The sequence below is a fragment of the Saccopteryx leptura genome, chromosome 7, assembly GCF_036850995.1.
Source record: "Saccopteryx leptura isolate mSacLep1 chromosome 7, mSacLep1_pri_phased_curated, whole genome shotgun sequence".
NCBI classification, from domain to species: Eukaryota; Metazoa; Chordata; class Mammalia; order Chiroptera; family Emballonuridae; genus Saccopteryx; species Saccopteryx leptura.
The window spans coordinates 44,297,582-44,325,567 of record NC_089509.1 but is presented as its reverse complement, the minus strand read 5'-3'; the positions used below and the strand labels follow the sequence as shown (position 1 = coordinate 44,325,567).

General features: G+C 43.7%; 1 protein-coding gene across 4 annotated transcripts in view; it reads right to left on the bottom strand.

The window, feature by feature from the left end:
• The window catches only part of TANC1 (tetratricopeptide repeat, ankyrin repeat and coiled-coil containing 1), a 261,224-nt gene that overhangs the window by 192,845 nt on the left and 40,393 nt on the right, over positions 1-27,986 (bottom strand). For 2 of the 4 annotated variants that reach the window (XM_066346733.1, XM_066346736.1), the window contains exons 2-3: positions 6,485-6,637; positions 3,653-3,766 (exon numbers count right to left, since the gene is read on the bottom strand). The exons of 1 other annotated variant lie outside the window; for it this stretch is intronic. The gene's annotated coding sequence lies outside the window, so the exon portion shown is untranslated. The remainder of the gene's footprint in view (positions 1-3,652; positions 3,767-6,484; positions 6,638-27,986) is intronic. One more of the 4 variants, XM_066346734.1, reaches the window with a different exon arrangement.

Here is a 27,986-nt window from a genome sequence, read left to right as displayed (position 1 = left end):
GCCTGAATCTCTTTGAACCTTAGATTCCTCATTTATAGGAGATGATATACCACAGAATAATTGTGAAAATACCTAGGATGATACCTAGCATAAAATGCATATTACATAAATAGTCAAAATTGTCACGTTATTCCATGTGACATAGTTACATGTGTTATTACATGTCACATGTTATTCCATGCTGATATAGGCCCAAGTACAAGTTTTAAAACCCGTAATAATGAAATGTCAGTGGAATGGCCTTTTCCTTTCTTATTTAGGACATTTATATGATAGGACAGAATTGCCAATTAAAAAACGGGCTGACTGCCTGACCAGGCAGTGGCACAGTGGATAGAGCGTTGGACTGGGATGCGGAAGACCCAGGTTCGAGACCCCGAGGTCGCCAGCTTGAGCGTGGGCTCATCTGGTTTGAGCAAAAATTCACCAGCTTGAACCCAAGGTCGCTGGCTCAAGCAAGGGGTTGCTCGGTCTGCTGAAGGCCCGCAGTCAAGGCATGTATGAGAAAGGAATCAATGAACAACTAAGGTGTCGCAATGCGCAACAAAAAACTAATGATTGATGCTTATCATCTCTCCATTCCTGTCTGTCTGTCCCTGTCTATCCCTCTCTCTGACTCTGTAAAAAAATAAAAAAAATAAAAAAATGGGCTGACTGAGAGAGGGCGAAGGATGAATCACAGTTCTGGCTCCAATAGTGCCAATGACCGCAGTGAGAAAGCAGACAGAAGCATGGGGGTGAGGGGATTTTTTTTTGGAGGGGGAGGGCAGGAAGCAAGCAATAATTAGGAAAGAAATTAAGTTCAGTTTGGATATCACAAGTTAGAAGTACATATGAGTCATCCAAGTAGAAATGCCTGAAAGATTATTTGAGATGAGGGAGAACTCTGAGAGAGACATGAGGGCCATTAACGTGTGGGAGGTAGCCAAAGTCACGGAAGCACCGAGGTCCCTCCCCAAAAGAAGCTGAGCAGACTAAGAAAACCACCAAGGATGAAAAGCCCTGCAAGCAGGAACATTTAAGGGAAGACACAGCAGGATCTACAAAGAAATGAAAGAAGGGAAAGAAAAGAAGAATGGTGCAGAGGAACCCAGAGAAGAAAGTTGCAAATGAGGAGAGCTACAAAAAGTTACGTCAAGAACCCTATCGGGGCCATCTGCAACCTTAACAAGAGCAGTGCCCGTGACGCGGAGGCAATGGAAACCAGATGACGGGTCTCCTGTAAGGTCTTTCCTGAACAGCAAAATTCTTTCATTTTAAAATAGAAACTCCCCGTTTTCCATTAAACCCATCATATTATTAAAACCTCACATAACAACGGGTTGCAAGATTTTCTTTCATAGAAAGGGAATTTGCAAAAGAGACATAGTTCAAAAACCACAAAAACCATTTAAAATGATCTTTCCTACTAAGCTCCTATTTGCTTCTTTTTTTTTTTCCCCCCCCTTTATTTTTCTGAAGCTGGAAACGGGGAGAGACAGTCAGACAGACTTCCACATGCGCCCAACCGGGATCCACCCGGCACGCCCACCAGGGGCGATGCTCTGCCCTTCTGGGGTGTCGCTCTGCCGCGACCAGAGCCACTCTAGCGCCTGGGGCTCCACCGCACGCCAGGCCGACGCTCTACCGCTGAGCCAACCGGCCAGGGCCTCCTATTTGCTTCTTAAAGTTGGTCCCAGAGAAGGAGAAAATAAAATTAGGTAATTCTCTGCCACTCAAAAACTGAAGGAGAAAAAAAAAAAGTGCAATTTACTAAATAAAGTTCCTGTCCAATAAAGCTATAAGGGCAATACACTTAAATTGCTATTTCAATGTTACTTTCAAAAACGTGTTACTACAGGTCTAGAGAGGCTTTGGTTTAATATGCAAACCTATGCATACTTGGGTAAAATTCCATGTAAGCAGATTCCCACCTGGATTTCTAAATAAGCCTAAACTCTTGTTAAATATAGCAAATTGTTCCTCAGTGTCATTTTCTTCATCGCATGTATACTTCCAACCAAGTGTTGTCGCAGGCACAATTGTAAGTGAAAATTATAAAACGGTTGTACAATGCAAATTATGGCACAACAAGGGAATGTTGGGGTTGGCAGTATAAACTGGTTAAACTAGTTAGGAGCGTTAAAACAATTCCCCCCCAAACATCTGCTCAGGCTAAGAAAGAGGTTTTTGTTTTTCATTCTACTCCACATACAAATTTCAGGTAGTTACATACCATCACCTTTCCAGGAGCTTTAAAAAGAAACAAAGATATCAAGCAAAGATTTCCTCCTTACCCCCCCCCCCCAATTCTAATGTGGCACACCTGGCCAAGTCTCAGTGCCTGTTTTCAAAGCTTCATGGGAGATTCTGATGGGAGTCCTCTGCCAAACTCCTGTTCAGGTTTGGAAAGATCCCCCAAAGTTTTGGGTGGCTATGTGACTACTCCATTCTAAACAGACGAGCAAGGCATGGCGGGAGGGGTGAGTGCAGAATAGGGAAGCCTGCTAGCAAGCCACACCAGACAGGTGGCAGACTGTACCTGCATATCACACGGGCATTTCAAGAACTCGGAGGTTTGGAAGCAGCTTTAACCTTGACCTCCATCTCCTAGGGAGGAACATTTCCAACACGCACAGAGGAAGGACCCAGTACAGAGTTTTCAGCGCCCTCCTTCGCCCGCAGTCAACCATTCCGTGCAGGACCTCCTGCGGATTCCTGCTCTACTGCCTCAACTGTGAACAGCTGAGCATAAACCAGAACAGTCCTCCAAGCTGTGCTCACTTAAGCTGGGCCAGGAGATTGCTCTCAGCCATTCTCTCTGTCTTCTTAAAGAAAGAAGGAAATATTTGAGTCCTACTACGTGCTACACACTTGTAGATAGGGGATGCAAATAAAAGACAAATGAAATAAAAACGCATCTGGAACCTCCAGCCTGATTAAATGCTTTGAAGTAGGTATTTCTGTCTCCCAGTTTACACACAGGACTACAGTACAGGAAAACCACAGCACAGGGAAGCTGAGCGACTTCCCTGCAGTGCCTAAAAGCCACACCAACAAACTCCTCCTCGAAACCTGGGGGAGGGGAACAGCACACTGCAAAACAGGTGGGAGACGAACTGAACCGAAGCCCGTTGTTCCTGGCGTGACCCTAAAAAGCCAACTTAGGAAGAGCAGTGCAGTCAGGCAGGTTGTAAACGTCCCCTTGTTTGTCGCCTGGTGGCTAAATGGGATTTATAATTAACCTTCACAAAGTGCCTCATGGGGAATGGGTAAGAGGAGAATGACAATGATAAAAAATAGCCAGTCTGACATTATTAAAAATCTGAAAAGCCTTCATCTTTGTGCATCTATGTATGTAAACTGTAAGCCAAGATACTAAGCCATTCACTAAACATACATTAAATGTTTTTAGTGAGAAAGTACTGTGCAAGGCACTATAAAAAGACCAAAAAACCCTGAAGCAGGCACACATAAGTAAAATTAGAAAAGTTTTGAAAGAATGTATAGAAGCATCCATGTTATTAAGAGTGCTTTAACATAGACACTGATTTTTTAAAATTATCCTTGAATTTGTATGAATAAAACCCAAATTACCTTCAAAGCCCTTGAAATGTTCAGAAAACAGCCTGTCGGAGCACAATTATTCTCGGACCCCAGAGGGCTCACTCACCTCGCCTCACCCCGGGCTCCACTTGATGGCAACAGAGAGGAGCTGTCTCACTCGGGGGCCCAGCACCGGCCAAGTTCCTCCGGACAAGCTGACTACAGAAAACTGGAAGAAAAACTGGAAAAAAAGAAGACCTGTCAGCACACTCACCATGTGAAACACGCAGCACAGAGTTTATAAAACCAGTTACAACCCTTGTTAAAAATCCCAACAAAGCCACAATGGAGGGGAAAGAGACATCAACATACACATACTTTTAACCGAAGGAAAAGCAAGATGACCAGTCGGCAGCCCCGAGAGAACTTTCCGATACCCTCTGTTCACGGTGACCAGGGACATTTACTGAAAGCCCCTTGTCTTGAGCAAGATCCTGAAGTGTCCCATTCACCTCCTCCACCATCTCAGGTTTTCTCATTAAGTAATGCTAATGGATGGGTTTAAAGCCCGATGCACAGTGATATGTTTTAAAGGTTTAAGATAAGAAGCCAAGAGCCTCTCTAAAACACTTAGGGTTCTGATACTCTCCAGAATACCTCCTTCCTGTATTTTCTGCCTCTCTCCTCAGTCCCAGCTCTCTGCACAATTCACCATTTCCAAACACACCACCCCATTTTGCTCCTTTGAGCTCCCTGTCCCCTCATCCTGAAACACCTGTCTCCCACTCTGGAAATTAGTCATCCCCTATACACAGCTCAGCTATCACTTGCATGCCTCTCCACCCTTTCTTCCCATGCCATCTCACCAGTCCTTCCTCTGCACTCAGAACACCTTGCTGGTACCTGTGCTCTAACATTTGCTTCCTTCTGCCTTGACCCCCCTCCTACCATTTTCTCAAGGGCTGGTCTCACCTGCCATCCCCTTCTACACCTCTCTTCTGCTCTGATCACAGGTAGAGGCAGATGCTCAATCGTATGTATTCTTTTTATCTTCTTTTCCAAGTTGAGAGGAGGGGAGATAGAGAGACAGACTCCCACCTGTGCCCTGACCTTGGATCCACCCGGCAACCCCTGTCTGGGGCCGATGCTCTGTCCATCTGGGGCCATGCTCGCAACCAAGCTATTTTTAGCACCAGAGGCAGGGGCTACATGGAGCCAGCCATCCTCAGTGCCCAGGCCAATGTGCTTGAATCAATTGAGCCATGGCTACTGGAGGAAAAGAGAGAGAAAGAGGGAGAGAAAGATGAGGGAGAAGGAGAGGGAGAGGAGGGAAGGGGGAGAGGAGAGGGAGGGGAGGAGGAGGGGGAGAAGAGAGAGAGGGGAGGGGAGGGAAGGGAAGGGGAAGGAAGGGGAGGGGTGGAGAAGCAGATGGTCGCCTCTCCCGTGTGCCCTGATCAAGAATCAAACCCAGGACATATGCCAGGCCAATGCTCTACCACTGAGCCAACCAGCCAGGGCCTCAAGTATGTGTATTAACTAAAGGATTCCAACAAGAGGTTTCCCATGACTGACACATAGTCTTTCCCTGGAAATATTACTTTACTGTTGCACTAATCCTGCAAAAATGTCTTTTTTCAAGAGAGCTATTCACACTCAAACACACAGACAACGTGGCTCTCACCCCTCCCAGCAACGCTGAGGGCTTCATTGCCCAAAAGGACAAAATTGTGGTTAGTCACATTTGGACCAACCAAACCACCTCGGCAGGGGGCAGGGTACCTGAGTACTAATAGGTTTGTGCACGAAAAGGCTGGTTGGAGGCCTTTTCTCCCTGTTAAGTCTATTTAATGAGGAGCTCTAGATGACACGCCCCCTTACCCACCAGGATTTCGAAGATGAGGACAGACCACAGGTGCTTTTCTCTGGGAGGAAGCCGGGGACAGGGGGGACAGGCTGGGTCTCCCCTCCAGGAGAGACAGGGGAGCGCTCTTCATGCAGAACGCAGAGGAGAAACCTCCACCGACCAGGTGGCTGCCCTGTGTCAGATGTGTAATGCGTCCTCCCAAGGCCTCACCTCACATTCAGCGACAGCCCACAAATGCTGCCAAGGCTTCTGAGCACCCAGGTTCTTTCTGCACCAGCCTGCAAGCCTCACTGGGTAGTATACAAGCATTCACTGCAGGACAGCACCACCTGGTGAATAACAGCTCAAATATCTGAGGCGTCCTCCCATTATTCGCTTATAAAAAGGATCACCTGCCACTTTACAGAGGGCTCTGACAGCCAGGGAGGGAATCCATCTCCCAGCTGCTGCCAGCACTCCAGCCAAACTCCTCTCACAAAGCACACCTCAGCAAAAAGGCAGGCTTCTCATGTGTCCCCGCCACCAAGGACAGACCGGTATGAAAGGGTATCCATCACACCCGCAACACACCCGCTGTCAGAGAGACCCTCTGCCCAGAGGGCCCACGGCCGTGTGTGCCCTTCAAATGAGGTCTGTCGCAGGCTGTGCTCACAGCTCCTTCCTCCCGGGTCTCCTCTCCACCTAGAGCAGCCCCTTTGTTAACACCACTCTGTGAAGGGCAAGGGGGTAGGTCCTCTCTGAGTTTAAGACCACAGAGGCACCACTATAAATTACAGAGCTGCCGAGGTCGCATGGGAGGCAGCTTCCTGTGCGAAGGGCTGTCCCTACAGCCTGTCTTTGTGGTGATGAGATCACAGAGTTTAGATTCTGTATTTGGTCCTACATGGGTTTTAAGGGCCATATTCAGTAATTACAGAAAGAAAAAAGGGAGGTCAAAACAAGACCAGAGGAACTCTGAGTGGTGTTTGAGAAGTAACTTATAACTGCAGTAAGATCACTCGCTGACCAGACTCAGGGGAGAAACTAGTGCCTTGAGTTGTCATTTGTTTGTCCTTCAGAATCTATTTTAAATTAGGAAGAAAACATGCAACTCACAGCCAATGAAAAACTTCTCTACTATTTTCACCTGAGGGTCTCAGGTCTGTTGGTTCTCCCTCCCAACTGAACGTCAAGCTTCTTCAAGGCAAGGTCCCCATCGGCCCTCCGTATTCTCCACAGGGCTCAGGACATCTTAGGTTTCAGGAACAGCTGTTAATAGACAAGCCAAGCCCCTGTCTCAGTCGCAGCTTGCTTTCATTCACCTTCTTCTCATTTTCCCCAAGAAAACTTTCATTCTCTCCTTTCCATACAGAATTGGCTAGGGTGGGAGAGATCTGTGTACCAGTGGAGAAAAAGGGGGAAGACAAGTCATAAGCTAGCAACCTAAACTATCCGGCAAACAGCTAGGAACCAAGATCTAGGCTTTCCAGCTGCCAAAGCTGGCGACAAATCCATGCACAATTCAGCAGAGAACTTCCCAATCTCTTCCAAGCTCGATCCAACACCTCTTTCCCAGACTCTCCCTGAGAACTATTTTAACCTCCTTTAGATACAATTCTAGCAGGAGGGAAACACTTGGTTTCCCAGGTCACTGTAAGTTAGGAGGGTGGAGAGTGACTGTTAGATCAAGGCACAATGACAGACCTGAGAAGCTATGGCTGACAGGGGACAATATATAAATCTCAAACCATAGATTACAGGCTGTTAAGAGTTTAAATAGCCTTTCAATCCCCAAAAGTGTCCAAGGACACCTAAACAAAGCATTCTGAAATAGTATAGTTAGAGGCTCTGAGACTACCCCAGGCACAAAGAAGAGGCTACTTCACTTTCCGTGGGCGTCCAGCCAATATATCCTGGGGAGAAGATGCCCACAGGCCAACTTCAACCCCTAAGACCCCAGCGGTCTCAGAGAAAAAAGGGGAGGGGAGGGGAGGGGAGGGGAGGGGAGGGGAAGAAAAAAAGGGCACTGTATCCAACTGCAACGCACTATCTCTACGTGGTCTCAAATATCCCTGAACACAGGGACAGCCTTGCAACACTGCCTTTCTGATCCGGAACCTTCCACCTAGCTGATCCCAACCTCATCACACATTCCTCACTTCTCATCCACCTTTTTGTGGGAATTCAGATTTGTGTAGCTACTGTGGAAAGTAGTATAGGGTTACCTCAAAAAATTGAAAATACATAGAACTCCCTTATGACCCAGCAATTCCACTTCTGGGAATATATCCAAAGAAAACCGAAACACTGATTCAAAAGAATATATGCACCCCAATGTTTACTGCAGTATTATTTATAATAGCCAAGATTTAGAAGCAACCCAGTGTCCATCAATAGATGAATAGATTAAAAATCTGCAGTACATTTACACAATGGACTACTACTCGGCTGAAAAAAAGAAGGAAATCTTACCCTTTACAACAGCATGGATGGACCTAGGGAGTACTATGCTGAGTCAAATAAGCCAGTCAGAGAAAAACAAGTACCATATAATTTCACTTATATGTGGAATCTAGTGAACAATAAGGTAACAAACAAAACAGAAACAGACTAACAGACACTGAGAACAGACTGACAGCTGTCAGTGGGGAGGGGGGAGGAAGACTGGGTGAGAAAGGTGAGAGGATTAAGAAAAAAAAAAGCACACAAAACTCATAAACAGACAACAGTATGGTGATGACCAGAGGGAAAGGGGGGATGGGGAGGGTCATCAGAGGGTAACGGGGATAGATGGTGATGGAAGGGGACCTCACTTGGGGCGGTGGACACACAATACAATATACAGATAACGTATTATTGCAGCATTGTACCCCTAAAACCTATGTAATTTTATTAACTAATGTCACCCCAATAAGTTGAATGTTAGGTTCTGTGATCAATGGGGCAAGCTTCAGTTTATCTTGGAATCTAATCTGCACGGGTCATAGAGCCAAGGAATCAATTGTGTGTGCCTATCTGAGCAACAAACCTCAGACAGCTTCAACCATTCACCTATTCAGAAATGATATTGGGTAACTTCATATGTACATCTTGATAAGTGATAGCATTCAAAAATACTGATTTCTTTGGATTTAGTAAAGACAGTACTTTAATAAATTTAACTCGTAGTTCTATAATACAAGGTTATGATTTATACTTGGAATTTTTTAATCTAAACTGAATTAAAAACTAAATCTATTTCCAGATTCCCAAAAGTAATTCTCAGTCTTGGTTTAAGCTCACTGTTGAATATGCCACTTATACTTTAAGATCCGTTCATTTACACACAGGGCACAGTGACCCACCAGGGTATTGAAAACTCCTGCTAGGCCTAGGCTGTCAGGACTGCCTGACCTGGGTTTTCAGCCTCTGTAGCCTTCCTTCTCCACAGCTGAAGCCTCTTGACCCTGGCCCCCACCATCCCCTCACTGGCTCAATGCAGTGGGAATTCCTAGAACAGAGATTTAAACAGCTCGGGTGAAGTAGTTCTTGTTGCTTAACAGGCCCTGGCCTTGTGTCTAATAATTTGATTTCTTTCTCCTGCATTCCACAGGCCTAACTCACTCTCTAACTCAGTTATGATAATTGCGCCTGAGTCCCTTTCTTGATATCCTGAAAGTCCCCGAGGGCTGAGGTGCTTGCTCCCTTGTCTTGGCAATCCTCCAGAGGACTGGAGCTCTACCCTGATCCCACATGGCCACAGCAGGCCAGGGCACAGGAGTGCCCCAGTCAGGCCACTCTGCTGCCCTGGACTACCTCTGACCCCCATCTGCCAGTCCACTAGCACTGAAGAATCCTGCTCTTTCCTCCTGGCACGCTGGACTTCCTCCTTGCTGCCCCTACCACATGTCCCCCACTCCAGGGCGGGGAGTTCCAGGCCCACATGGGCCTCGCTAGGAAATGACTCAGCTCACAAGACGAGGGTCCCTTGGCCAGAACACAAATAAGTCACAAGATCTGGATCCTACCCTACTGAAAATTAAAACTCCAACAATAAAACATCAACAAAGCAAGAGAAAATAGTATATATCTTCTCCCTGAACCCAATGCCCCCATGCTGACAGGGCATGCTGCAGCCACAGCAGCCTCGTCCACTGGTCCTGAGGGGAAACCTGAGGGACAGGGCACGCTGCAGCCACAGCAGCCTCGTCCACTCGTCCTGAGGGGAAACCTGAGGGACAGGGCACACTGCAGCCACAGCAGCCTCGTCCACTGGTCCTGAGGGGAAACCTGAGGGACAGGGCACGCTGCAGCCACAGCAGCCTCGTCCACTCGTCCTGAGGGGAAACCTGAGGGGCAGCAGAGAGACAGCGACAACTGCGTCCTCCCTGGGTGGAGGCGAGTCCGAGGGCTTCTGACCACCACTGCAGTGCCAACACCTGTGACCACTGAAACATGAAAACAGCCAGATAAATCCTTCTCTCCTAAGAAATCAACTCATTTTCTAAAACCCGATTAACAAAGCTAGATTTATATGTACATTTTTATCAATATCCTTTTAAAAATATTCAGACATTAAAAACTAGCTGGCTTAACTGTCTGCCACTTCAAAATAACAGAAACACAGCAACCTTCATTTTCTGGTCAAAGCTTATTTTTGCAATACCCATCATTTTCTACAGAATTCTAGCATTTTCTGCTTTCTACTACTATTTTGTAGAAAGACTTTCCTCCCATGGCTTTCTATTTTTGCTTTTTGATCTTGTTAACAACCCTGAAAATTCCAACCTTGCAATTTTTTTCAGTCCTGGGAAGGAATAACACTAGTCATTTAAAAACCAAAAGTAGTGTCAACACTTCCTCTATGACATAGCTGCTCTGAGTGACCAGTGAATACAAGTTTGTTTTTCTTTTTCTTTCTTTCTTTTTTCTTTTTTTTTTTTTTGGAAAATGATGACTTCTCTTTAAAATCATTCTTTTGGGGGCAGAGGGTAATGGACGATATGGTGTACAGAGATGTGTTGTGGAACTGGGCACCTGAAACCTGTATAATAATGTTAACTAGTGTCACCCTAGTAAATTCAATTTTTAAAAAATTCAAAAAGATAATTCTCAAAGTTATTGAACACATGGTCAAAAACAGTCAAGCATCAGTAAGGCAGAAAGTCCCACCTACCTATGCTAAAGCACAGCAAATATACATGAACGAGAGGGGCTGCCCAATGACTCTGGACAGGAGACCCACTCTGCATGCCTGCATTACACAGACATGAGCTCTGTATTACAAACCTAAAGAAAAGAAAAATGTTAGGAATGTGATTCAGCAGTCCCACTCCTGGGTATTTATCCAAAAGATGCCTGACCAGGCAGTGGCACAGTGGATAGAGCGTTGAACTAGGATGCTAAGGACCCAGGTTCGAAACCCCGAGGGCTCATCTGGCTTGAGTGCAGGCTCACCAGCTTGAGCGCAGGGTCGCTGGCTTGAGCGTGGGATCGTAGACATGACCCCATGGTCACTGACTTGAGCCCAAGGTTGCTGGCTTGAGTAAGGGGTCACTTGCTCTGCTGTAGCCCCCCAGTCAAGGCACATATGAGAAAGCAATCAATTGAACAACTAAGATGATACAATGAAGAATTGATGCTTCTCATCTCTATTCCTTCCAGGTGTTTCTCTCTCTCTCTCTCTCTCTCTCTCTCTCTCTCTTCATCTCTCTTGCTAAAACAAACAAACAAAAAAAACAACAAATTGAAATCAGAATCCCAAAGGGATATTAGTACTGTACTCCCGTGTTCACTGTCGCACTATTCAGAGTCGCCAAGATGTAAAAGCAACCTAAATGTCCACTGACAGATGAATGGATAAAGAATATTAGTATAGACATATGTGGGGAAAACAGCTGTGTTAGGCTTGCTCGCTTGTACTTAGCCTGATCAGTGCGTGAGCCCATGGCCGCACCACATATGTATAGTCTAGGTAAGGCTACCAGGTGCTTGCCTTCAGGGCGAATAGCGATTGCCTGCCCGCCAGTGTGAGGGCCATTTTGCTGTTCGTTTGCCTGAGAAGCAGTTTCCCCTTCCTGTGTACTCGTCCACCATTGCAAGAATCTATTAAACAGGAATGGCCCAATGCTTTCTGGTTCCAGTTTCTCTACCTTCTGCCCAAATTCAATGTGAACCTGCCTGGCCTTGGCCACCAGCATTACAACATACAATGGAATATTATTTAGCTTTAAAAGGAGGAAATCCTGTCACATGCTACAACATAGATGGATCTTGAGGGCATTATGCTAGTGAAACAAGCCAGTCACAGGTCAAATGCTAGATGATTCTAACTCAGATGAGGCATCTAAGGTAGTCAGACTCCTGGGAGCAGAAAGAATGGGCCGAGGGGAGGGGGAAATGGAGAAATGAAGAAATGTTCAACGGCTATAAAGTGATGCTAATGCAAAAGTTCTAGAGATCTGCTATACAACACTCTGCTTACAGTTAGCAATACTGGACTATTAAATATGGGTTAAAAGGGTAGCTCTCATGTCATTTGTTCCATGTACCACAATTTTTTTTAAGGCTAAAACAGGGTCAGGATTTCAGATTATGCTGACTTCAAAGCTCCCATCCCTTCTACCGCTTCATACTGCCCATGTGCAAGAGAAATGTAAACAATACAAGTTAGCATATAACAAAGGGCTAGAGGGCAGGGTGGGAGGAACGGAGAGGGGACAGGAACCCAAGAAGGCTCAAGTCATTAAGGAAGCACCAAAAGGAAGGCCACCTAGACCAGCCCCTGAAGGACCAAGCTGGGCCTACTGAGACTGCAACAAGCCTGCACCTGAGCACAGACAGGCCAAGACGGCATGCTAGGAGACAGCTTCCAAAGGCTGCAGGGGTAGTAGCATGTAGAACGAACTCCGCACTGCCAACTCAGGAACCAAACGCTGACAGCTAAGAACTTTGGAGCTAAACCAAAGGACGGTCAGAGGACCCTGAGCCGTGTATAACCTAGCCTTCAAAGTTTGAGTGTTTTACAAATCCCAAGAAAGGCCTTGCTATAGAATACATAAGTAATATAAAAAGTTATAAGGCATAGCCCTCCATCACGGCCAGTCCGATTTAAAATGATCAGAAATAAGACTAGAAAAAGCTCTTTTTTGTGTGGGTTTTGTTTTGTTTTTGTGGCAGAGACAGAGTCAGAGAGAGGGACAGACAGATGGGAAGGGAGAGAGATGAGAAACGTCAGTTCTTCATTGCGGCTCCTTAGTTGTTCATCGATTGATTTCTCATATATGCCTTGACTGGGGGGCTATAGCAGACTGAGTAATCCCTTGCTCGAGCCAGCCACCTTGGGCTCAAGCTGGTGAGCTTTTGCTCAAAACAGATGAGCCCACGCTCAAGCTGGCAACTTCAGGGTCTCGAACCCTGGTCCTCCACATCCCAGTCCGACACTCTATCCACTGTGCCACCGCCTGGTCAGGCAAGACTAAAAAGTTATACAACATTTCTAAAAAAGGAATAAAAATATTAGAGTAATGGCTCATTTATCTAACATTCCTAAAAATTTCATAATGCTAAATAAATGAATCTTTTAGATAATAAAACTGTTCCCTGTAAGCATAAAACCTGTGTTAATCAGGGTACCTGCATATGGACTGGTATTTGGAATGCATTAGGGAATTATCCTCAGTGTACTGTGTGATATGGCATGAAGGGGGTTTGGGATCTTTCCTCATCAGTTAGAGATAAGTACTGAATTCTTTAGAAGTAAAAAAAAAATGCAGGGTTACTAAAACAAGATTGGTACATTGTTAGTATTTGTGAAGCTGGTTGATCATATTAGCGGTTCGTTGCGTGCCTCACTACTTGCATATTTTTGACAATTCCTATCATGACTTTTAAGAGCCCCAGGTTACCCATTTGGAGTAAATTGTCCCTAACATTCTCTACCCAGATTCCAGCTATCTTATAAACATACACAGATATCTCCCTACCTGGAATGTTCTTCTCTCCACCTGGACAACTCCTATTCACTTCCCAAAACCCTGTCACCTTCCTTCCGTTCACTCCAAAGCAGACCTCTCAATGTCCCCTGTACTCCCACCATATCCCGTTCTCTATTATATAGCCCATATTACATGATTGTATATTTGAAACCATCTGCTCCCCCCTATTCTGTAAGAAATACAGTATGTCCAAGGCCCAGTGCATGGTATACACCAGAAAAGTATTTAGGAATTAAATAAGACCTAGGCTGGAATGACCACAGGAACCCAGTTACTGTCCTGCCAAGGGCTCTTAGGAAGGCCTATCAGACTGCACAGCACGTGTTCTTCCAAAGCTGACGTCCCCCCACAAACCTACTCACTTCTACAGCCTCCACTTCTAATTCCCGGATTGTCATTTCTTACGGATAGAACCCCCGAACACACATCAGTATGTTCAGAGTTCAAATGGCTTCCAGATTAAAAAAAAAAAAAAAAGAGACCCCAGACACATACTAAGGAGAAAAGTGCATATAAGACAGATGAACTATTTTGGACAGAGGACGTTTCTGCTTAATTCCCAAACCGCAACTGTGTTCTGGATACAAGATTGCCAGGCCACGCATACTGTGCCCGTGCATCATCCCCACCTCCTTCCTGAGTAACCACTAAGAGCACCAACTGAGAAAGAGGGGCCTTTGGGCCACACCCCTGACGAGCAGTGTCAGCTCAACAGTCACATCACTTCCCCTCCATTAGCCTTTAAGTCTTCAATCATCAAAGCAGAAACACTTCCAAAGGCTGTTGTAAACAAATAAAGTCATGTCTATCCAGAGTTTTCAAACGTAGTTTTAAGTAGCAGAATTATTTTTTTTCTACAATTTCAAAATGATGAAAAAAATATTGATTTCTCTAGGGAAAATTTTGACTTGTCTTCAGTATTTAATTTTTTAAACTAAAGCTGACAAGTCTCCTCTCCAGTCCTCCAAACTTTGACTTATGGCCTATAGCACACATTCTAGCCTTTAATTATACCCCACTCTGTATTGTTTATCCTTCTCTCACATGTGGAACACATGGCAGAGTAGAAAAGTCAGAAACTCTGAAGTCACAATAATCTGGATTCTTGTACTGGCTTGTCAATATATTTTTGTGTGTGTGTATTTTTCTGAAGTTGGAAACGGGGAGGCAGTCAGACAGACTCCTGCATGCACCCGACTGGGATCCACCCGGCATGCCCACTAGGGGGCGATGCTCTGCCCATCTGGGGCATTGCTCTGTTGCAACCAGGGCCATTCTAGCACCTGGGGCAGAGGCCATAGAGCCATCCCCAGCGCCCGGGCCAATTTTGCTCCAATGGAGCCTTGGCTGCGGGAGGGGAAGAGAGAGACAGAGAGGAAGGAGAGGGGGAGGGGTGGAGAAGCAGATGGGCGCTTCTCCTGTGTGCCCTGGCCGGGAATTGAACCCGGGACTCCTGCACGCCAGGCCGACGCTCTACCACTGAGCCAACCAGCCAGGGCTCAATATTTTTCATATACTTTTTTTTTAAGTGAGTGGAGGAGAGATAGAGAGACAGACTCCTGCATGCTGGGATTCACCTGGAAACCCCTATCTGGGGCTGATGCTCGAATCAACTAAGCTATCCTCAGCACCTGAAGCCAATGCTTGGATCTACTAATCTATTGGCTGCAAGAGGGGAGGAGACAAAGAGAGGGAGGGGAAGAGAAGCAGATGGTTGCTTCTCATGTGTGCCCTGACTGGGTATCGAACAAGGGACATCCACACGCTGGGCTGATGCTCTATCCACTGAGCAAACCAGCCAGAGCTATAGACTTCTTTTTAACCTTAGAGCATTTTTTGTGTGTGTGTGAGACATTCAATTTGAGAAATAATCTTAAGTTCAGTGATTCCTTCAGTTTTAATTTCAACTGTATTCTGTTCAATTTAAATAAAATAAATTATTTTATTTTAAATATCTACAACAAATTTCTGAGTGGTAAAATTACTTTTCTGTATACTTTTTACAAAATTTTATACCCAAAGCATAGATTACTTTTGTCATTGGGAAAATAACTTTTAAAAAGAAAAGCCTTGCCCTGGCCAGTTGGTTCAGTGGTAGAGTATCAACCCAGCATGTGGAAATCCTGGGTTCAATTTCCAGTCAGGGCATAAAGGAAAAGTGACCATCTGCTTCTCCCCCTTCCCCTTCTCTCCCTCTCTTTTCCTCTCCCGCTACCATGGCTCAACTGATTTGAGTGTGTTGACTCAGGCACTGAGGATGGGTCCCTGGCACCTCCACCTCAGCTGCTAAAAATAGCTTGGTTGCAAGCACTGGCTCCAGACGGGGGTTGATGGGTGGATCCTGAGGGAGTCTGTCTCTCTTATCTCCCCTCCTCTCACTTAAATAAAATAAAATAAAATAAAATAAAAGCCTTAATAATTTTCGATTGAATGAGAAAAAGGTCCAAACCCTGCCTTCCAGCTTCAAGCATGGATTTGAACCACTCACAACTACTAAAGTGTGGGCAAAGGGTCAAATATAAGATGAATGTGATGACTACTATATCACTCAATATGTAAATTACCTGTTTTAAGTTAAACATTTCCCTAACATTCTCATTTATAGTACTATCTGTAAGGTGATTAGCTCATTCAGTTTGGAGTCCTGTGCTAATGAGTAAGAACTTGAGTCTCTTTTCTTAGCCTTTTGTAACTCCAGACTCCAGGCATCTCACAAAGCACAATGGATGGTCCAAAACCACATCTGTACTAGTAAACCGTTTGAAGTACATTGGTAATGATCTATAGCTCAGACACTGTATATGTGAGTGATAACACATTATTACACATTAACTTAACAAACCCTGTTTTCCCACAGATGACGGAGAATAAAAGTAGAAGCACTTAGGTGTCTAGGAAGAAACTCACAGACAGAAGTCAGGAAAAAGGAAACACTGGGTACAACACACAACAGATGTGTGTATCCAAGCGGGTTATGTCTGTACCACTCAACGGAGGTGTGCGTCCAAAGGGTTCTTGCTGCGCCATAAAACAGATGTATGACCTTGGACTAGTCTCTTAAAATTCATTGGCCCTGACCAGCTTCGTATGCAAAGGCTGCATGGATTAAATGTTAAATGTGTTCAAGCTCTTCCAATTCTAAAATTCAATCTAAACGCACATATTCTTTTTTTTTTTTTTTTAAGAATGAGGGAGAAGACAGGGAGAGAAACAGAGAAAGGGAGGGGGTGAAACTGGAATTATCAACTCTGTAGCAGTCACTTCCTGTATGTGCCTTGACCAGGCAAGCCCAGGGTTTCGAACCAGCCAACTTCAGCATTCCAGGTCGATGCTTTATCCACTGCGCCACCACAGGCCAAGCTAAAGCCACATTTTCTTAATTGGTTGACTTTGAATTAAAAGAAAGGAGGAGTGTAAAATCCTTAACTCAGGGACTAGCATGCAGTAAGCATGCCATTATGCTGGCAGCTGTTAGTGAAATAAGGAGGTTCGGGTCTGTATGTGTTATACACAGCCTATATTTGCATTTCTTTGGTGGGATTTTTGAAAGGGAAAAAAAAACACACTTTAAAGTCCTATTTTAATCAGCATTGTTAAATCAAAGGAGTGCAAAATGAAACAATAAATTATGGAGCTCTACATGAAAGAATATAAGCCTCTCAAAATCCACTGGCTTTGTTTTGTTTTAAATTAGACTTTGAGTGAACTCTTGGCAGCAGGCGGGAGGAAAGCCTGAGAGCTGTAAAGACTCACTGACTCAGCACGCTCGGCACAGGTTTAGTGAAAACTGCTACGTGAAGTCGCAGCTGGAAGTCAAGATGAGCAAGACCCTGCCTCCAGGGCCAAACAATGGCCAGTGATGAGAGTCCCTGGAGTACCACCTGCGGAGGGGCCGGGATAAGTGAGATCTCACCCTGAAATCTCCAGAGCAAGAGTCTCAAACTAGGGGCTCTCTGAGTTAGGCTGCCGGCACTCAGAAGTCTAGAGGTCATACATAATTAAGGAAGAAGCTCTCACTTCTCTTAGAAATTTGGAAGTGCTAGCAGTATTGAGCCCACATTCCTACTCGGCAACAACCCACTGTAGCTGATAGGCACCTTCAACACCCAGTGCTCCCGTGTTTAACCCCGAGCCTGAGGATGGGCTGCCATTTGCCATCAGCTCACCCCCTCTCTGGCTCAGATCTGCTTTCCTTTGCCCATTCTTCCTGCACATGAGCAAGGAGCTGCGTAGTGGCTCAGGCTCTGGAGCATGGACTACTGAGCCAGAATCTGCTCTGCCACGTACCAGCCATGGTGTTATCTTAGGCGAGTAATTCATCTCTCAGTTTCCCAACTGCAAAACTGGGGTATTAACAGCATTTAGCTCACAGGGCTGGCATGAGGGGAAATGTGCTGTTACCTGCACAGTGCTCAAAGCTGTGCCTGACACATAGCAACTGCTCTATAAATATTAGATGTTACTACTTTCTGGTCCCAGGAGGCATATATGTTTGGAACTTCTGTCCTAGAGCTTTCATACTCTGAAGTTATGAATTAAAAATTTTTATGATAAAAAAGAAAATGGCATATGGTGAAAGCTGTTCAGATACAACTTAAAAATTACAAGACCCAATGGACACAAAGGACAAACATTATTTGATTTTGCTTATATGAGGAACCTAGAAGAGGCACAGTCACTGAGGCAGAACAGAATGTAGAATAGAGATTAGAGCCTGACCAGACAGTGGAGTAGTGGACAGAGTGTCGAGCTGGGACACAGACAACCCAGGTTCTAAACCCCAAGGTCGCCGGCTTGAGTGCGGGCTCATCCGGCTTGAGTGTAGGATCATAGACACGACCCCATGGTCTCTGGCTTGAACACAAAAGTTGTTGGCTTGAAACCCAAGGTCGCTGGCTTGAGCCAGGGGTCACTCGCTCTGCTGTAGCCCCCCAGTCAAAGCACATATGAGAAAGCAATCAATGAACATCTAAGGAGCTGCAACAAAGGGTTGATGCTTCTCATCCCTCTCCCTTCCTGTCTGTCTGTCCCTATCTGTCCCTCTGTCTGTCTCTTTCTCAGTCTCTGTCACAAAATAAAAGAGACTAGAGGGGCAGGGGAAATAGGAGAAGGGGGAGTTAGTGTTTAATGATAGTACAGAGTCTCTCTTAGGGATGATGAAAAAGTTGTGGAGATGGATGAATGTTGGTGATGACTGCAATAATTTAAATGTACTTAATGTCACTGAATTTCTCACTTAAAATGGTTAAAATGTAAATTTTGTTATGTATATTTTATTTTTTTAGTGTTTGCATGCATGACATGCCTGTTGTTTCCCTTTTTAAAATTAAATTTATTGGGATGACATTGGTTAATAACATGTAAATTTTAAGTATATCTTTATAATACAACATCTGTATTTTTATTATATTTTAGCACAATTTTTAAAATACTAGAGCTGGCACAATTTGGTCTGCTGCTATTTGCTAGAATTAAGTTATTAATTATCACAAAGACCCCAAATGCACTATAACTTTATGTTCTCAAAGGCCAAATATGTACTGCATTGCCCGTAATAGTTTAGGAAGAACAGTATTAACTATTTTAACAGCTGTACAGCACAACAGTGGGCTTTCTTCTCAATCTGAAGGCCTCGTGGGAATGCATCTGTGTAGCAAATACGGTGTGAGGCCAGTGGGACAGACTTCTAATACCTGACTACAGCAGGCAGGCTGTTCTTCCTTCATTATAAAAGGCTCCACAGAGACACTTCATTCACTCTCAAGAGATACACAGAATGGGAGGCTTCTGCCAAACACTGTGTAACTGGCTACCTTTGAACTGTGGGATGCTGGGCAACAACAGCAAGAGATTCTGATCTCCACGCCTGTTCTATAATAGCATGCAACACACACACACACACTGTCCTGCACGCCTGTTCTATAATAGCATACAACACACACACACACACACACACACAAGAGATTCTGATCTCCACGTCTGTTCTATAATAGCATACAAAACACACACACACACACACACACGAGATTCTGATCTCCATGTCTGTTCTATAATAGCATACAAAACACACACACACACACACACACGAGATTCTGATCTCCACGTCTGTTCTATAATAGCATGCAACACACACACACACACACACACACACACACACACACTGTCCTGCACGCCTGTTCTATAATAGCATACAACACACACACACACACACACACTGTCCAGCACGCCTGTTCTATAATAGCATACAACACACACACACACACACATACACACACACACTGTCCTGCCACGCCTGTTCTATAATAGCATACCACACACACACACACACACACACACACACACACACACACACACACTGTCCTGCCAGGCTATAAATCAACACACACAAGAGAACGAACGTCCCAAGTCATTTCAACCAGGGTCTTATTTTAAAATTTCTACATATTGCTACTGTCTATGGTATCTGTCCTTCATTTTTTTAAAAAAGTATGTAAAAGATAAGCAAATTTCAAATGACTTTGAGGCCCTGGCCAGGTAGTTTAGTTTGTGAGAATGTCGTCCCAATCCACCAAGGTTGCTGGTTCAATCCCAGTCATAGCACATACAAGTCAATCAATGAAGCATAAATAAGTGGAACAACAAATCAATATTTCTAGCTCTCTCTCCCTAAAAAAAAATTTTAGGTTTTTTGGGGTTTTTTTGTATTTTTCTGAAGTTGGAAACGGGGAGACAGTCAGACAGACTCCCGCATGCACCCAACCGGGATCTACCCGGCATGCCCACCAGGGGGGGATGCTCTGCCCATCTGGGGCATCACTCTGCCACAATCAGAGCCATTCCAGTACCTGAGGCAGAGGCCATGGAGCCATCCTCAGCGCCTGGGCCAACTTTGCTCCAATGGAGCCTTGGCTGCGGGAAGAGAGAGACAGTGAGGAAGAAGAGGGGGAGGGGTGGAGAAGCAGATGGGCGCTTCTCCTGTGTGCCCTGGCCGGGAATTGAACCCGGGACTCCTGCACGCCAGGCCGACGCTCTACCACTGAGCCAACCGGCCAGGGCAGTATTTTAAATTTTAAAAATAGTACTTTAATTAAAAAAAAAAAGATTTTGAAAATTGCACTTAACCTAAGAAACACACCCCCCAAAGGTATATCCAGCATGTTTTTGCAGTCTTCCAACTCAAACCACTGCAGATACTCCTTTCCTAACATTTACAGGACCCTCCTACGAGCTTACAATCTTGAGTCAGACAAGCTGCACCGAGCTCTAAGAAAGAATTTGGAAATTTTTAAATAAATTGATGACTTTTTGGCACAAATGTCTGGCAGGAAAGATCCCTTTAAATATTACTGAATATTCAGAATGACAGACTATAGTAAAACGTTTTATCTTTTAAATATTACATTCTAAGTATCAGCCCACACTTAGAGGGAGAACTACCTGGTACCTTGACTTCCACTGTTGCCAGATAATTAAGTGACCAACTATGTAGGTGGCTGGATGTCCTATATTTAAACCCTCAAACACTGGTGATCATTTTCCCTGCTAGGACAAAAAAAAAATACCCCAAAAAAGACTAACAGGGACAAGATCACAGGCAAAATGCACAGTTTGTATCTCTTTAAAACCAATGAGGACAGCCTGCCTGTGGTGCTGGGATAAAGCGTCGACCTGGAACGCTGAGGTCGCCAGTTCGAAACCCTGGGCTGCCTGGTCAAGGCCCATATGGGAGTTAATGCTTCCTGTTCCTCCCCCCTTCTCTCTCTCTTTCTCTAAAATGGATAAATTCTTTAAAAAGAAATAGTTAAAACCAAATGAGGACATCAAATGGCAAGTACTTTTATACTCCAGGGATCAAAGAGGGGAAGATAAATGGTTTTAAAATTCACTTAAAAAACAGCCTCAAGCAAAACTATCGCCATCTGAGAAATGGCTTCTTTTTACAAATCAGCATGGCAAGGAACTGGAGAGAAAGAGTTATTTCTGTGAGTAGAAAGTTTGGCCTTCCCTGTCCAAGCTTCATGTAAACCAAACAACAAACATTAAACAGAGCTAGGAAAGAAAGTTACTGAGTTAGGAGACAAAAAGAAAGGGTGACCTCAGGTCTGCTGCTGCGCTGGGCTGAATTGTGTCCCCACCAAAATTCATGTTTAAATCCTAAATCCCAGTGCCTCAGAATGTGGTTTTATTTGGAGACAGGGTCTTTAAACAGAGGTAATCAACTTAAAAAGAGGCCACTGGGTGGGCTCTAACACAATATGACTGGCATCCTTATAAAAGGGGACAATTTGGACACAGAGACAGATACAGATTGAGGGAGCTAATGCGAAGGGACACAGAGAGGAGAGTCACCTCTAAGCCAAGCAGGGAGGCCTAGAACACACACTCCCCTCATAGGCCTCAGAAGAAGCCAGCCCTGTCATCACCTTGATCTGGGACTTCCAGCCCCCAGAACTGTGAGACAATACATTTCTGTTCTTTGAGTCATCCAATCTGTGGTACTTTGTTATGGCTTCCTCGGCAAACTGATATAAGCTATTTATCGGTCATGTGACTTCAGATTGACACAACCCAGTCCTCAGGAGCCTCTCCTACCAAGTGGGCATGAGACAACACCCAAATCTTTAAAGGGTATGTGGCTGTTAGCACTGTGTTAGGCACACTGGGTTACAGAAGAAATCTAAAACCCTCTCTAGCCTTTCTTGCAAAGATCTTATTACCAACTAAGTGGCACAGAGAATATATAATGAAATGCAAAATGACCGCACTGCTTTAAATCAAAAATGTATTTTTAAAATCACATTCTTTACTTATCACCCAAAAAGCAAAAGAGCAGAGCCAAATTTTAAAATAGAACATTTTCCCAGGACAAATGGCAAGTACATCATAAACACGCTCCTGTTCTGTGAAGTTTGAGTACATGAAGATGTGCTATCCTCTCTCAGCCCCTTGGGACACGATTTTACTGCAGTGATATGACGTACACTGCCCTGCTTTGTCCACCAAACACACACGAGAGGCCTTCAACATGTCAGCCTGTTTCATCTCCCTAAATACAAAATTGATCTTCAACATTTTATGCTCCAGTTACTGCCCCAAAGCAGACTGGGACAACTTCACATTTCAAATGCTACTTTCTCTAAAGAATCAAAGCAATGATCAGAACAAGTAACAATCCATCTTGAACTTGTTCTTGGAGGACTCATTTGCTTACCACCTTGTCCAGTTTCTCTGTCACTCACATATATACCCCTCCTGTCTGAGAAAACACCACACCCCACACACTGAGAGGAAGGAGCCAAGAGAAGAAGGAACTGTCTTTCTTTAGAACACTGAAAGAAGAGCTACTTACACTCCCAAAAGAAACAGAATTAGGACCAATGTCAAAGAAAAATTAAAAGCTTAAATTTCCCTTAAAAAAAAGTAGAGCTATATATTTAGGTCATTTTATTTTTAACCACAGCCTTCTAAATGACCTGAATATCCCAACATCCACACTAAATGACAAGTTTTGCAATTCCTATGAATAATTTAGTTGGGCAAATTTGTTTTACTTGTTGAATAAAAATGTTACTTTAGAAAATGCCAAGCCAGTTGCCCACAATAATTTTCAGTCTGAATAGCTTCCATTACTCTTAGGAAAAAATAGCGTGTGAGGGGAGAGAACAACTTTAAAACCAGGTCTCCTGCAGGGCAGAGACTTCAACAGCCATATGGAAATAAGCAGTTTTTGTTTACCTGAAAGTTTCCATCTATTCACCATCTCTCAAAAAAAAAAAAAAAAAAAAAAGTCTAGACATACCAAGGTATTTTAAAGTTCCAAAGGATGTGTTTGAATTCAGTTTTGAAAGATATTGCTATTAGCACATTCAATTACAGTGACTTTCTTAGGACACGGAGTGAAGAACATATGCCACTCTGACTTCTACTAAAATGGAAACGACAGCCACATCAGCCTCAGCAACAACAACATGGTTAGTGGCTTGTTTTGTTTTTGTTTTAAATCCAACCTCACTCTTACAAAACCAGCATCTCAGAAAATCAATTTCCAGAATATTGTTGGCCTTGAGAAATAAAACAGCACTCATTATTGCTGGGGAGCAATGGGGGCGGGGTCTGCCTGGTTCCTGGTTCCTTTTTATGGGAGAGCAGGCCTCTGGTTTACCATCTGGGTCTGTCGATCTCCCTCTCTCTCCCTCTCTCTCTCTCTCTCTCTCTCCCTCTGGGCCCTTCACTCACCCCTTCCTAGAAGCCGTAGTGACTCACCTAATCCTTGCGGTTTGGGAACTGAAAGTGGGGACAAGGGTCCAGCCACTCTCCACTTTTTGGTGCCCTGCTAGCCTCCGGATGCACGTATTTCAGTCCTCTCCAACATTCTGCTCCGTGGGCGCGGCCCCCACGCGGTAAGCCCCGATGGTCCAGCACTGCCTGTGAGCAGCCCGAGCCTCACTATTGTGGAATTCATTATTAGAGAGCTCACTGTGGACACACGTTTACGTCCTAGTCTCCAATAGTAGTTCTGTCAGTAAAAAGGTGCAGTCTGAATTCCTGATGTCCTCTTTCTTCTGTTTCTATCAGAATCAGTTCAGAACTCAGACTGGCATTTACTGGCCCCCTCAAATCCCAATAATCCAAAGAATGAGTTTCTCCTCTTTGAGGGGTAGAATTTTATATCTTGATATCTTTAAAAGTTTATTTTACTTCTAAGTAATCTCTGAGAAAACAACATTTCTAATACCCAAAACACTGATTTTTTTTTCATTTCATTCAAAACATAGATGAATCACTGCTACTATTGTTATGACCATTTCTCATCATATTCCAGCTCAGCCACTCACTGGTGGCCCCTGAGTGAACTTACCCATGTTACTCACCCTCATTTGTAAAATGGAAATAGTGATAGCTCTACTTCATGTGTATCATTTATAGTGAATGAAATAATATGGATTAACTAATGCACACAATATATCTGAAACATAGGTAATGTTAAATAAATGTCACCTCCCATCTTCATCTATTCAAAATGGACACTCTCATTTAGAACCAGAAGGGGTTTTAGGGCCCTGGCCCTTTGGCTCAGTGGTAGAGTGTTGGCCTGGCGTACAGATGTCCCGGGTTTGATTCCCAATCAGGGCACACAGGAGAAGTGACATCTGCTTCTTCACCCCCCCCCCACTTCCTCCCTTCCTTCCTTTCTCCCTCCCTCCCTTCCTCTTTCTTTCTTTCTCTCTCTCTCTCTCTCTCTCTCTTTCTTTCTTTCTTTCCCTCCCTCTCTCTCTTTCTCTCTCTCATTCCCTCCTGCAGCCATGGATTGATTGGAATGAGTTGGCCTCAGGTACTGAGGATGGCTCCATGGCCTCTGCCTTTAGCATTAAGGAGGGTTTGATTGCTGAGCAATGGAGCAACACCCCAGATGGGCAGAGCATTGCCCCCTACTGGGCTTGCTGGGTAGATCCCAGTTGGAGCACATGCAGGAGTCTGTCTCTGCCTCCCCTCCTCTCACTTTAAAAAAGGGGGAGGGGATTTAGGAGACTATTCCAACTTTTATCTTTAGATGAGGAAATTAAGACCTAATGTAAGTCAGCAATCTGCCAAAGATCACTCAAGAGAACATTATAAAAAGCTTTCATTCATTTCTACAAACACATAGTTCTAAATGTTGTTTCCTTCCCCCATCCCTGAAATAGAACTGAGAGATTATAATCTGTACACTCGAGCCACATGTACCAACAATGGTGAGGAGGGCCCGCAGGGTTTCTGGGGCAACCTGCCACAGGCCAGGTCCTCCACTAACACTCCCAGGCTTCTCACACACAGTGAGTAAGAGCACAGCGCATTCCTCTAGTGAGTAATGTTTCTAGTCAGCAGTACTTTCTCTTGAGTCACTCTCAGTGAGGTCACTTGTCTCAAGGACTCCCAGCAACCCCAAATCCTTATTTTATCAGTTTCTAATTCTATCTCTGTCATTTCTAAGTATTTGCCAATTATCTCAGTTTCTCAGATTGCCCATCTAAGCCACAAACTCATCATCTAGTTATTTATGAGAGTGACTAAACACTTTTTGTTTATAATTAAGGACAGGAATATTTACTACTGGTGTTCTCTTAATGATCTCATCTTTTAAGGAAGTTCCTAAGGGAATGGAAGGAACACATAAAGATCCATATTTGCCATTTTCACTGGTTCTTTAATATCTGGCCCACCTATTTTCAGAAGATTTTTTTTCTCTCTTGTTGTGAAATGCTCCGCTGATTATACTCCAATAGCACTTATGTATTTTATTTGTGAATAATCAATAAAATGCCATCACTATTGAAATGCTTTCAAATTCCACTTTTCATTCAGTGCTAAGTACAGTTTTATGCAATCTCAAATGAAGCTTCACCCAAATCTATCATTTATTTCTCCAGTCTGCTTTTAGTTCCTCCAGAAATTATCATTTTAATTCTAAATCTGTCTGAAATTCCCAACTGTCACAATAATTCAACCCAATCCCAGAAATCAACAGAAAGCTATAGACGGTCAGTCTATCCCAACCATCATCCCAAACACATTCCTATTCAGTACTGGCCGGAGGTGATCAGCAGTGTTGGCAGATGACGTCTGCCTTGGAGTGCTACTACAGGGCTCTCCCAAGTGTCGCATAGTAGCTTGTTAATTTGGTAGTCCTCCATTATGTGATCTTTTAAAGCCAGAAACAGGTCAAGTATTTGACAATTTTAGAAAATGTTAATGTATGGGGAAACTAAGACTAATTTACCACCAAATACTCCCCCAATGATGACAATAAGCGCCCCTCACCCCAGGCTCTCTGGTCCTGCCTTTCCAGAGACTTCAGGAGCCTCTGCCCTAACCAGTCTTGGGGCTGCAATCAGCATTGCCCCCTCATGACCCCTCTATCAATCCACAGCTCTTGCCAAAGTCCAGTCATTTCACCTTATTTTCACTGTCTCACTTCCAAATGATTAAGCGGACTTCTCTATAATCCATTCAGGTCTATTCCTTACAAACAGGTGAAATACCTTTCAAATTTAACAGCAATTTTGCATACTTTGTGTATGAATTACGTATATTTTTTCCTCCAGCATGTACAACATAATTAGTTATAAGGTGGTGTTTAGACTATTCTAACAGGGACACTTAAATCTACAAGAGTGTGGTTTGTGACCACCTCACCAACATTTTCAAGCAGATGGCCAGGAAGAGTCTTCTAGCTTATGCCCTAAAACATCCTACCCTCAAGCTGCCTGACAGTTTTTACCTCTCTGTCAATTTCTCATCCACATATCACTCCAAAAAACTAGCAAACTCTTCTTCAAAAAAATGCCACATAGTCTAGATTACTATTAGTCTTTTTAAACCAGATAAAAAGAGGAGGGTGCACGGTGATCTCCTGGATATAAGAAGAAAATATTAGACTGTCCAATCATGTTTCCTTGTCTCATTTTTTAATTTCTATTTTTGTATATTTTAAAATGCAAATAACTTATAAGTAAACAATTTGCGGTTATAATTCATAAATATATAAATGCTGTGGGTATGACCATAACATTTTATTGATAGCACTGCTATGTCAAAGATGTTTAGCCTACTGGGCTAGACAATAATACTTTCTTAAAATACACTTTATTGGTGTTCTATGGACAACTCTTACTAAAATGTTTGATTCTAGTTGTTTGGTTAATAAAATATTTTGTATTCATGTAGTGTTTATGTTATTTATTTATTTATTCATTCATTTATTCTTGATTTCAGAGAGAGAGAGAGAGAGAGAGAACACTATATGTGTCTGTATGTGCCCTGACCGGGCATTAACCCAGCAACCTCTGTGCTTCAGGTCGATGTTCTAACCAACTGAGGTACCTGGCCAGGGCTCGTGTAGTGTTTAGATGGCAATATAATATTCTTATTACTAAAATCAGATCTCACTCTTGGCTTTCCTGTTATGGCTTTGAATTATATTTTCTCATTCAGTCTATTCTTAAAGATAGTCTTCATAGTTAAAATTTTTCTTTTGTCTTTACTTCAAAATTAAAACCAAGTAAAAAAACATCCTTTTAAAAATAAATAATACTCAAGGGAAATTTTCAAACAAATACAGCACTTACAAAGTATAGGCACTATTCTAAGTTGTTTCTCATTTAGTCCTCATAACATTATAATTATAAAATTATATCATATAATATTCATTTTTGACAAAATTAGTTATAAAAATTAGTATTTTTGATAGATGGAGAAATTTACTTTGTGAAACTCAAGCCAACTTTAAAACCATAGTAAATAATATTTTCAAGAAGAGGTCTGAAGACAGTATTCACTGTGCCTTCCACTTTCTTGATCAGCCTACTGTAAGGAATCCCAGGTATTTTTAAATTTTATTTAAGACTTTATCCAATTTTCAGAGAGGAAAGAGAGAGAGAGAGAAGGAGGAAGAGCAGGAAGCATCAACTCCTCATATGTGCCTTGACCAGGCAAGCCCTGGGTTTCGAACCGGCAACCTCAGCATTCCACGTTGACACTTTATCCCACTGTACCACCACAGGTCAGGCAGGAATCCCAGGTATTATGGTGTGGCCTTGGGCAGGCAATTGAACCTCTCTGCTTCAGAGTCCTTACCTGCTCTCAGTTCATTCAGTGGGTTCCTC